Source organism: Pagrus pagrus, assembly GCF_965226575.1.
Source record: "Pagrus pagrus genome assembly, chromosome: 17".
NCBI classification, from domain to species: Eukaryota; Metazoa; Chordata; class Actinopteri; order Spariformes; family Sparidae; genus Pagrus; species Pagrus pagrus.
In genome coordinates this window covers 21,872,142-21,884,439 of record NC_140201.1, presented here as the reverse complement: position 1 = coordinate 21,884,439, position 12,298 = coordinate 21,872,142, and the positions used below count along the sequence as shown (strand labels likewise).

At 43.0% G+C, this 12,298-nt stretch overlaps 1 protein-coding gene across 1 annotated transcript in view; it reads left to right on the top strand.

Annotated features, from left to right (window-relative positions):
• Window positions 1–8,538: 8,538 nt before the first annotated feature.
• Window positions 8,539–12,298, top strand: part of LOC311273049 (hippocalcin-like protein 1) — a 43,812-nt gene continuing 40,052 nt past the window's right edge. The window contains exon 1 of the mRNA XM_084379916.1: window positions 8,539–9,056. The gene's annotated coding sequence lies outside the window, so the exon portion shown is untranslated. The remainder of the gene's footprint in view (window positions 9,057–12,298) is intronic.

The following is a 12,298-nucleotide window of genomic DNA, read 5'->3' as shown; positions in this document are numbered from 1 at the left end:
GGTGTAAAAAGCATCCTTTATTATCAGGAGTCAGGTGCACAGCAAGGAGCTCATTTGAAAATCATTCCCATATTTTTTCAATTTTTTCTACAGCCCGAGGATTTTTCTGAGCTGCAAACTACAGGGATTTGTCTCCGACTTTATTGTGATCAAATTTTTATCGCTTTTGCTCCATTCTTCAAACACACACCCTGCGCACTGCAGCAAGACTATGTGGAATAATTTGTGCTTCTCTACACCATACAGGCTGCCTTTGCAACATTTCATAACCACCTTACCCCACCAGCTTCATGCCCCCCCCCCCCTACCATATGACTTCATAATAAAAGTAAAACACGGGGAAAAACAAGTAACAAAACTCAGAGGAGGAAAAAATAAGAAACTTTTGATCTGGACATGAGAGGATTTCAACACAAACGGCAGCCTATCCTTTATCCTTCCAGTACTTAATGAGTGAATGTTTTCTCACTGTTTCTCCCAATTAAAAAATGTGTGATTATCCATGTACAGTGCTTTGAAAAATGTAGTTAATTTTAATCATCATTCATCTTTGGCTTTTCTGTCTTAAAACACCATCTGCTGCCAACACTTATTTAGTTTCTTAGTTGTCTTCCATTTGTATCTTTTCAGAAGTTCAACATGCATGAACTGTGCTACTGTAAAACTCTCCCACATAGTCCTGTTAGTCAAGCAACTCATGCAAATAATATAAAATGTTAATTTAGTTGGCTCTGACTCACACATTTTTTATAAATTCAACCACTAGATATATTTGTTTTAAGATGTAGCTTTGATGTTACCACAAATGATTGTGTTTCTTTTTACTCTCAGTTCAGGCGCTGAGAAGGAGTCATGCTTGGATTATCTGATTTCATGCTTCACTATGACGGGGTCATTCACAGCAGTAACAACCAATCATGTTCATGCAGGTGCACACTAAGACCATCATAACCCCACACTTCTTATTATCCCTCCAATACACCAACCTCCTTACGTGCTATACTTTTTGGATTGTCTATTTAACTAAGATCTAATGTTTGTGAATCTATTTATAGGATGATCAGCAGAATACTTGTTGCTGCTCTGATTATTAAAGAAGTTCCCAGCAAAGGTCTGGTAAGTTCACTTCTTTCTAACTCCACGCCTCCAGATTTATGATTTCAGGTTCCAAACTTGAAACAAACAACGCTGACTCAATATCATCCCTTGAGGCAATTTATCAGACTTGCCAAGACTTTGAAACAGTTTCCCCTTTAAAAAATAAAATCTTAAAGAGAAGGCCTTCAGGATAAGAACCTTGGTACTGTGCTGGTATCAACAATGAATTCAATCTCTAACCTCGCTCCCAGAATGGATAAATGTTGGAATGTTAGGTTTCTGCAAACCACAGATACGTTCAAACACGTAAGCATCATATGTATTGTAACAACATTTCTATGAAACGTGTCCTATCACGTTCACATTAGGTGACTTTCAGTGTCAGTGGAGCTAGGTGGCTGCCAAACGAGAGACCGCTGTACGAGATGGATGGCACTTTAAAGCCTGTACCCACTGGATATGTTTAAGGAGAGGTCAAGACATTTTCTAGCTGTGTTTGTGGCGACAAAACCGCAATCAATCAATGTGATGAAAAATAAAAAAAAATTGAAAACTGAACTAAAACAAACAAAAAGTTGCAAGATAAAAAAATGTAAAGTATAAAACATATCTGTGGTTTGAAGAAACATACATTGCCAACATTCCTAAATAATTTCATATTGAAAACTACATAGTTGCCCAACAATCTAAAAGAAAAGGGTTCCTTCCTTTGAGCCAGTATGTAAAGAGAATAACTATGTGGATAAGCAAAGTCCATCAAAGCCAGGTTTGTCCTTGTATAGCAGCTAGAGTATTCAAAGTGAATGTTATACAAGATGGGATAAAAGCATTTTGTTTACCATCATGTTTCTCAGACAGGACTGTTTTTATTGAATCTACTTTAATTGCAGACAAACATTGCATTCCTGTGTTTAAAGGGGCACTATGTAGTTTTGGAGAAGAACTTCAAACTCACAATTTTAATGTTAATTACAATATTAATGAGGTAATAATACAAACTCAGATATACTTATTTTTTCCATAACTGAATAAACAAGCTGTTCTCAGAGGAAAATAAGGTCCCCAGAACACTGATTGAAGCTAGAAAGGTGGCAGGGTCCGCCGCATATGAACAACGCAAAACAGTATGACCTGTGTTGTCCTTTAAGGTCAGTTTGTTTATTCAGTCATGAAAACAAAGAGAGTTTGTTTATTGAATTTGTTTAAGTATTATAAAATCAGTCAATGAAGATCTTCCTCTTCCCCAAAACTACAGAGTGCTCCTTTAAACACCTGTGTGTCCCTCAGTGCTGAATGACATTGAGGCCGGCAGAAAGCCGAAACAATCCCATCAATAAGTAATGAAATAAACTGATTGTGCCCCCTGTCATTTAGGAGTTTGAGCCTTTATCTAAAGCAGATCCCAGTCCTCTATCCTACTTCAACAAAGGTCGTTCAGGCCTAATGACGCTCTCCTTCGGGAGTCGAGCTCCGCACACAGCGAGGGGAGTCTTTCTAGAATACTGAAATGAAGGTCAGTTTTCTGGGCCGCCGTTTCCCACAGTGACCATCCCGCCTGGGGAAGAGGAGATGGAGGATGCAACGCAACACGACCGCTGCACGGTTACGCAAGACCCAGAGAAAGTGCAACAACAGCATTGAACCCTGGCTCGGAGGAGGGAAAGTGCCAACAGTACACAAAACACAAAGGAGAGAGAGGGAAAAGAGAGGATCGGGAGGAGGAGGGGGTAATTCAATCACATCAGCGTCCTCATTCACAGGACAGAGAGCCGGAGTTATGAACGACTAATGAAATAAGCAAAAGCTGAGTCAGATATTTGTCCCCGTCGCGCTCTCAGTGAAACAACAAGAGGTGAGACAAAGAGAGGGGCGAGGGTGTGGGCAGAGAAAACATCAGGAGCACCAGAGTGGGTTCAACAGCACAGTAACTCCTCCACTCCTTCAGGTCAGAAGGTCGTGAGTACAGACCAGATAAAACTCTGCCATGTAACTTCCCATCCACGCTAATCCCTCTGATCTGAGGAGAACATGAATGATCACACACACATACACGCAATCAGGCCTTGAACACACAACTGTCAAAGCCTCAACCTCTTAGGCTGTACTCTCCATCATCCACATCCATTTCAATGATCATTCCCCAGGTGTGTGGTGTGCTCTCCTGTCTGAGGCCATTCATCACTGACAGTGACCCAGCACTGACACTTCAGATCAAGCCTGCATCGCTAGAAAAAAAGATTACAGCTATGGCACATAAGCTGATATATGATGTATGGTCATAGATGGGCAAATCAAGGTTCAAGGCAACGTATTTGTCATCATACAACACACGGTTTCTTAACAAACTTACATTTTGAACTCATTCCACACAAACAGAACATACAGTGATTTATAAACATACTGTATGAAATCGTGGTGCATTTTTGAATTTGCGTCGGGGCGAATGTGGACAGCAGCAACAAGATGGTGATGATAATATGGTCAGCAACATCACAATAAAGGTTAAACATCAGGGAAACACTGTCCATCAGCTTTGACTGTGTTCGAGCACAAAGCATCAATGACGTAAACGCAGAGTCCAGCTCTTGTTGTCCCGCTGTAGTCCTGCGCTCAGAACACGGTCCGCCCGTCGAGTGCAACAGCTTGATGCAGGATGTTGTGGTGGAGACAGGTCTCTGTAAAGATGTAAGCACATTCTCTGATTTCCTGTTATTTGGCCAGCTGAATCTCATTTGTCCATTTCATTTTCCTGTGAACAGACATCAGCCAGGAAGCAGCCTAAATCCAATCTGGATCAGCATGACTCCCATCCTGTATCTCTGCCCTCTCCTCCATGGGATCGTCCGGCTGGATGGCTGAAAGATGCCGTTTGCAGGGGTCGTCTCAAATTGTTTTTTCTCCCATGCTGATGAATGTATTTCTGTCATAGTGAGTACTTGGCGTGAGAGTTAAAAAACAAATATGTAAAGACATTTTAAGGAGCTACCAACATTTCACAGGCCACGGTTACGGTTCAAACAAGATAACACATTCCCACTACAGGGAATGTGGCTTTATTTCTTGCAGTAATTGCTCAAAAGTGGTAATCAAACACTTGTAATGAAGAGATGTTATGGAGGCAAGATATTTTCCAATTTAACAGTAAACTTCATTGTGTATAATAATACTGGTGCACTGAAACAGTAAACTTTATGAGGATTTTAGTAATTATGAATTACCCCATACATCTTTTTCTGCAACATAATCTTTAATAAAAAAAAGTTTCCATATTTGCACATCAGACATCTTATAAGCCAATATGATGTATCTGTGATAGGCCAATTGGTTGGACTGATTTCCACTGTATGGTGCAGCTTGGCTCGACTACTTTTGTTTCCATGGTGGACAGTACCGGGTACTTTCACATCATTCAAGGGTCCAGGAGAGTTGAGCCAAAAGTAAAAGATGGCGTATAGTAGACTACTGATCAGAGAGAAGCGTCAGTAGAATCATAACTCATCCCATATTTTTAATCAGCCAAGCTGCTGCTGTATCAATAGCAACGGCAGTTTTTTATGTACACGACCCAGATGTGCAGATGTTAGATTAGTAGCAAAGTTGTCCGCTCAGCGGTAAATGTAAAATATATAAAGGGGAATAAAGGCTGCAGCTTCTCAAGACCAGAGTTAAGCTCCAACTTAATTTAGAAAAGTCATGAAATTATTTATACCCAGCTCCATAGAGAGCTCAACATAATCTCTGACTGAGGGTTTCTTTCATCCGTCTTACTAATAAAGTTAATGTGTCTCCTGGGTCTACTGCCCAATGAGTATCCAATTTGAACTCTTTGTGGTGATAAAGGCCCTCAAATCTAATTTCCAGCTCCTTGTTACGAGCAATGGCATTGTATGGTTCATGAAAGATTTCGGTCGAGTTTTTTTCTGAGCTGTTTGAAGTGAAGGTGGAGTCACGTATGGTATTTGCATTGAATCAGTCAGGATTTAACGAACCAAAACGTGAGGACAGCTGTATGGTTGCTTATGTTGGCAGCACTGTCAATCAAATCTGATTATCAGAAAAAGTCATGATCTGGATGAGTAGAGTCAAAAACCTCTTCCCATGACTTTCATTTATACTTGCATCAGTGTCCTTTCACCTGATGTCCCTGGGACCTAAAGTACAACGTCCCCATCCAAACACCTAACCAGAGACTTTGAATGCAGCACACCACGCCACCCTTTGCCCATGATATGAAGCTCACGCTGTGCACAGAAATTATAATTCCACTCTTGCCCTCCTCGGTTGCATCTGCTTCTGCATTTGATTTGTCCAACCCCGCTGTGATTCCTTCCCCTCTCCTTCATTTATATGCCAGTGTATGATATCTTGGCTGTAACATTTATCAATAAATGATTCCCTTTCAGCAGACGCATAACTTTTAACTTTGCATTTGCAGTAGCCTCTAATTCATCTTTGCACTCCGTGAATTCGCTGTGACTGGAATGAGTCTCTAGCTTTACTGTATGTGAATGATTCATCCCGCAGTAGAAGTGAATGGAGGGAGCAGAGACGAGCCCACACCGGCCATGTCAACAGAATACGTGCTGCCTTAATGACCAAAGGGTAATGAGACATGATCATCACACGCTGCAGTGGCTGATTAAGAAGCTGACCATCCTTGAAACCTCACTTCCTTCTCTAAAATCCATCATGGCATGGATTGTCTCAGGTAATTGCTGCTGCTCCGAGCGCCCGCGTGCTCCCTATAGGGAAAGTGTCATTTTTAATGTTCCTGTTGTGGTAGCGCTGGTTAAGCAGGCCAGCTGTCCCTTCAATGAGCAGCCAAACTTAGTCCGGCGAGACCACCGGCTGTGAGTCATCTTCAACCTTTGAGGTAATAAAAAAAAAAAAAGCTTCCCACAGCTCTCTCAAGGTCTGTGAGGTGTGGCAAAGTACGGCTGATGTCTGGCTCAGATGGCAAATCTCAGAGTGTGTGCGAGTGTGTCTGATGGCTGGTGACCGGCTTGTCCCATCAACACTAACATCCACAGACTGTCTGACTCAGATATGAAGCCTGGTTTTCTGATGTATGCATGTGATGTCCCTCTGTATAAAAAACAGAGACGTTGCAAAACAAAAGTAAAGAGCAAGTGTGTTTCCATGCACCTGTTCTACAGATAATGTTTGCATAAAAAAAGCCAAGAATTGTTTTATTTAAAGTTCAAATGTTGCAACAAAGTTTGCACCTGGCTGAGGTGGAAACGTTGGTATATCAATAAGAACATTCTGACAGAGCGCAGTGGAAACATTGAATAAATCATGGCGTAAATAAAGCATGCGGCTGTAACATCCGAAGTGTTTGCTCCACTCAAGGGATGAAAAATGGCGGGAGATGAATCATCATCCTCATCATCAGATCTTTGTCGAGCAACGTGGTGATGTAACGCTTGCTAAATTAAGAGATGTCACATTTTCCCATTGATGCATTAAAGAGTGATTCTAGTATTTTTAATCCTGGGCCCTATTTTTTTTTGCTGTTTAAATGACTAATAGGCACAAATGTTTTTAGAGTCGGCCCTGTAGATCGCCTCACCTGACAGCCAAGACTCAGGCTGCAGGGGCTGATATGTGATCCTTTGGGGCAACTGCATAAAGGTTACATCCAGTTAAAGTGCTTGTGAAAAGAGCTTGAGAGTCTCAGATTGTTATTCTGAATCTCTGACAACATTATGGAAAAGATTGTACAGACAGAGTGAAATTGTTTTCCTTTAAACAGAAGCAGCAGTTGTAATGTTGTCCTCAAACCCACCAGACTCCATCACAAAACACACTTCATTCAAACTCTAAAGTAACAATATAAAACGCACCAGAACATCTTGGTCAGTTTTTCCACTGTTCCAACAATCACCAACTCTGGTTTGGTCAAAACAAACCCTCAATTCACTTTCGTTAGATATGAAAGGCTCAAGAGCCCTCATGTTGCACTGGTCAGGGGAAACACTTATCAACAGGGGAACAGACTTTGACACAACACTCGACTGCTCTCCATTGAGTGAATGCTCGTCTGTTCACTCTTGTTTTACCTCGGTTGCTATCACTCTCCCTCTTCACCTTCTTTGCCGCCTCCATCAGCAGGGTTGTCACAGTTATTCCAGTTGTTCCACTGTTACCTGGGGATAGTGACCGGGGAAAACAATGCCTCTTCCTGTTTTGGTTGCACAACGGCAGACGTGCTTCCTTTTGCTTCCTTAATTCAACCTTAATATTTTCACAATAAAATAGCAATGGTGAAAGTAGGGTTTATATGGAACCATTCTCTACAGGGATGGTGTTATTTCTCTATCGCCATTACACTGTGCAAACAGTATTTACTTCAGCATGATGAGTTAAAGCAAAATAAGTGGTCAGTTGCTAGTTTATGATGAACTGATCCCGTGGTCGAGAATGGCACCTGATGTACTCTCCTGAGAGATGTTCACTGGGCTTCTGTGTGTTTTTGGAACAGCACCACAACACGAGCACTAGACAGACTCGACTTAACTGGCTTTAACGGGATTTAATCGTAAGACTCTTAACTGGTAGATAAAGTAATGGATCCAATGGAAAGAGGTCTGATCATACAAAGAGTCGATTCCCTGTGATTCACTTTCACTTTTGACAGTTGGGGGGAAAAAAATTTCCAGCATTTTACTGCTCCTTAGCTAATGATGAGAACGACTCTATATGTCCCTCTCCTTCTGCAACGGTTTAATGGCAGAGAAATTCAGATGATGCTTTCAGCTTTCAGTAATTGTGTAGTAATACAAAGGAGTGGATGGAAAATTAGAAAACTGCACTTATGCACATTTCCTTTCTGGAAATTCTATATCACATTTGGACGGAAAGTGCAAATATCACATTTCCACAATAAGCAGACTAAAGTAAAAGTGGGCTATTGGACTAAATATTATGTCACTTCTATGCCACTGTGTGCGGGCAGAAGATGATGGAGATATATCAGAATAATAACATAATAATCTCCCACTACCTTTCATAAAGACCAGGATGCTTCATCACAGCATAACCAAAATGACAGACTATTACAGAGATTATAAATAAATACAGTATTTTTCTATTTAGTATGTTCTCTTCTGGGGTCCACACACACACACACACACACACACACACACACACACACATTGCAGTGATATTTATATTTTATAATGTATGTGCTTGATGCGGCCCCACTAGTAATCACCATCTCCATCACCAAGAATAAAAGTAATGCGCAGTGAGCTGTATTATTATACACACAGCATGGTGCGCCATGATTCTATGTTTTGACACACACATCTATCTACTTCACAGAGAGAGAGAGAGAGAGAGAGAGAGAGAGAGGAGGAAAGGAGGAGGGCTGTGCGCAACGTCGGTGCCAATAGGCGCTGCGCTGTCTAATTAAACCCCTACCACGTAATCCAACCAAACCATCCCCCCGTTTAAATCCACTCCACTGGCGCTCACCGCTTAAACACACAGTCCTCCGCTGCTATCCCGTCCCAAACCCGGCCCCTGGAGGAGAGGAGACTCCAGCAGCATCAGCACCTCCACCTCCAGCAGCAGCAGCAGCAGCAGCTCCGCACCGCAGCACCGTCACTGCTGCCTCTCGCCTGCACGGTAACATGTTTTGCAGGGCTCGGCTGCTGTAACCAAGGGCCACTTTAGTCAGTCACTCAGCCAGTCGGTCGGTCGGTGTGTGTGTGAGTGTGTGTGGATGCGTGTGAGCGTGCAGTAAGGAGCAGCAGTAGTAGTAAGCAGACGGAGATCTCGGTCGGTCCCGGCAACAGCAGCAGCATCCGCCAGGAGCACCGGAGGAAAGGAGCCGAGCATCCCCGCATCTCTTCCCCGGCTGCCCTGCGCTCCAGCCGCGCTGATCCGGAGCAGGGACACCTTCCTCCTCCTCCACCTCCTCCCCTCCACCGACACCACCTCGGCTCTGTCGGGTAAGGAGACGGGACGACATTCTTACACACCGCAGCTGTTTGTCCTACCTAATGTATTGATGTTTGCATGTAACGCTGGGGCTGTTCGGGGTGAATTCGGCGCAGACGCGTTTGTTTACCCGGAGAAACGGTGCGTGTTTTCGGCTGCGCGCTGACAATAAACCGCCGAGTGAAGCGCAGCCAGCGGTATGTGATCCGAAAACATCCCCGCACCGAGCAGGCTCCCCCCCTGCTGTGTGTTTCATTGCATTAAGACAGATGTTTTGTTTTTGCGTGCAATCCACTCAGGCTGATTATCTTGGTTGTGCTTTAATCGAGTTAGAACAGAAAAGAAAGCTCCCAGTGTGCAGCCTGGAGGATGGCAGCGGTGTCGGCCTGCCATTTTTATGAATGATCTTGACACGGGACAAGGATGCGCATGGTGGTGCTCTGGATCTTCCAGCTCTCCTCCTCCTCCTCCTCCTCCGACTGTTTTAGAGCCATGTGGTGCATTCAGGTCCCATCTCTCTGACAGAGGCAGACAGGGAGGAAAAATGGGGACATTGCATCCTCAACCCTGATAACTGCCTTGGCTGTTGTGTTCCTGTTCAGACTGCAGTTACATTATTTTCTCATGTTTCAAATTGGCTTTTGAATTGTGTATTTTGTCTTTGTATGTTTATAGAGATTCCAGTCAAAGACTTTTATTTTGTAGTAGGATAAGTCAACTTTCTTTGTTTTCATGACTGAATAAACAAACTGACCTTAAAGGACAACACAGTTTCATATTGTTATTATACTTTGTTCATATGTGGCGGACCCTGCCACCTTTCTAGCTACAGACAGTGTTCTGGGACCTTATTTACCTCTAAGAACAGCTTGTTTATTCAGTTATGGGGAAAAAAGTACTTCTGAGTTTGTACCATTACCTTATTGATATTGTAAATATTAAAATTCTGAGTTTGAATTTCCTCTCCAAAAACTACATAGTGCTCCTTTAATAGGAACACATTATCTATGCTGTTGAGCATTTGCCAATCTCCCTGTTTTGTATTAGCTTGATAACAGCCTTACTAACCACTCAGTGTGGTTCTAACGCAGCCTGTGTTCTGCTATCTCATGTATCAGAACGTGACTTATCATTTATCCATACTGAACACTGAGCAGAGCTTCTCCCGCTCACTGACAGCCGCGTTGAGGACTAAATAAATAAAATAAGAGGCAGAGGCCCGGAGGCCCTCGGGGTGTATACAGTGGCATGCCATCTTTAATCATCATCCATCACTTAGGTGTTTAGGACCGCTGCTCTCCTCTTCCTCGAGATAACAACTCCGCCTATGCCTGATGCAGTCCTGATGCGTTTGCCTCCACGTTTCCCCCCTAAATGCCACCCAGCTGTTACGCGCCTTCCTTATAATCCCTGCAGATTTAACTGGTTGCTGTCAGACCTGGTGTGAGATCCTGTGCTGAGAGTCTAGAACATTCAAAGGAGTCTCATGAGTGGCGGTTATAGTGTCGGAGGGCGCTGTGGTCATTCTGCACGTGTCATTTAGGGCGGCTAATAATCAAACCAATGATGAAGGGTCCGGTAATGTGGCCGTCATCGGTTGTGACCCCGGGTTAATGGGAATGTGCTGCACTGTGGAGGAGCGGTTCCGACTAATTGATTTGTATTTGGGGATCTTGTCCTGAGGAAACCTGCTCAACTCAATTTGATTCCAGAATCCTGCTGCTTATGTTTTGTTGGGCTGAGGCAGCGCTTAGCCTGCATGTGCTAATGCTAGGCTAGTTGTTATATAAGAAGATAAATGTGAGCTGGAGCACTTCGGCCTCAGTCAGCCCGGCTCATGAACACACTCTCCTGCACACACACACTCATAACTTGTATATATATATATATATATATATATATATACACACACACACACACACACACACCAGCATAAGTTTTATCCCTGAGGTGTTAAAATGATAGATGCTGTAATCAAGGTGTATTTCAGTGAGGACGGTGATTTGCAGTGCAGAGGGGGAGAGAGACGGTGTCATTATCACCTCTTACTGTCCTCAATGGCTCACTATTCTATACTGCATGCTTTCAAAGGGACGCTCCAGTGTTGCTCATATAGGTGACCTTGCTCTCATGTGACGCTGCTAGGAATTCCTGACTAGATGGCCCTGACCGCATGTATGCATGGAATACACAACTCCACAACCTGAAAGTCACTTTGAATTAAGGTTTCTGTCTCGTCACGTGAGCTCAGGTCAGCGGTGGATCACAGGGTAGAGGCGCACAGACAGGCTCAGCCTCTTGGAGCTTTGAAACCTTTGAGCAGAGATCTCGGTGGAGCCGGAGCAGCCTCTCCGGGCCCTCCAGGCCTTGGGTCGGGTTAACTTCCCCCCGCAGAGGCTTGCTGTTTGTACATCTTCCGGCAGCATGATGGATGTGGAAGGCCAGTGGAATTTTCTCGGAGGAGAGCTCTGAAGGCTTTATGTAAAAAAGGGAGTGTAATCAGGAAGAGAATAACAAATAGAAGGAGGCTGAGTGTAAAATGGCTCTGTGGTCTGGTGGTAAAACACAGTAATGGAGAGGAAATAGTTCTGTTTATCCTTAATGAGAATTATGATGCATTCTGTCTTTAGTGCTCTGTTGTTAAAAGCAAATACCACTTTCCCATGAACCATTATCAGCATGATTGTAATGATGAGGATTGCCATTAAGAAGAGAAGAAGAAGTCATTTTCCTCCACAAAATAGACAGCAGTTGAAATTCTTTCTGTCTTTTTTTATTTTAGTTGTGCAGAATAAGACAGTGGTGTGAGTAGCTGGGTGTTACATCACAGACTGTGGCTCCTCTCCAATCAGTCAACTTTGGTTTGTTTTTGAATTGTTTAAATGTTACTTACTTATTGATAAAATAATAGGCGACAAATAAAGTTAGCGTTCTGAAAAAAAAAAAAGTTAGGTATTAATACTTTATGATTTTATTATGATTTTAACACTTAAACTCAAACACTCGTATATCAGGCATGTGTTGTTTGATTTGATTTGATGGGCAATGCTTGCAAGATAAGCAAGCAGCCCCATGGCTCTCACCACATGTGGATTCAAGTGTTTTAACTGGTGCACAGAAACATGTGACCTCACCTTGTTACAAATAAGCCATCTGTGCATCAAGACATCTTGACAACTGCAGCAACTTTTGAGCTGAAGATGTGAAATCAAGTAGTCCCCATATTTATCACCACACCAGACTGCACTTCAAT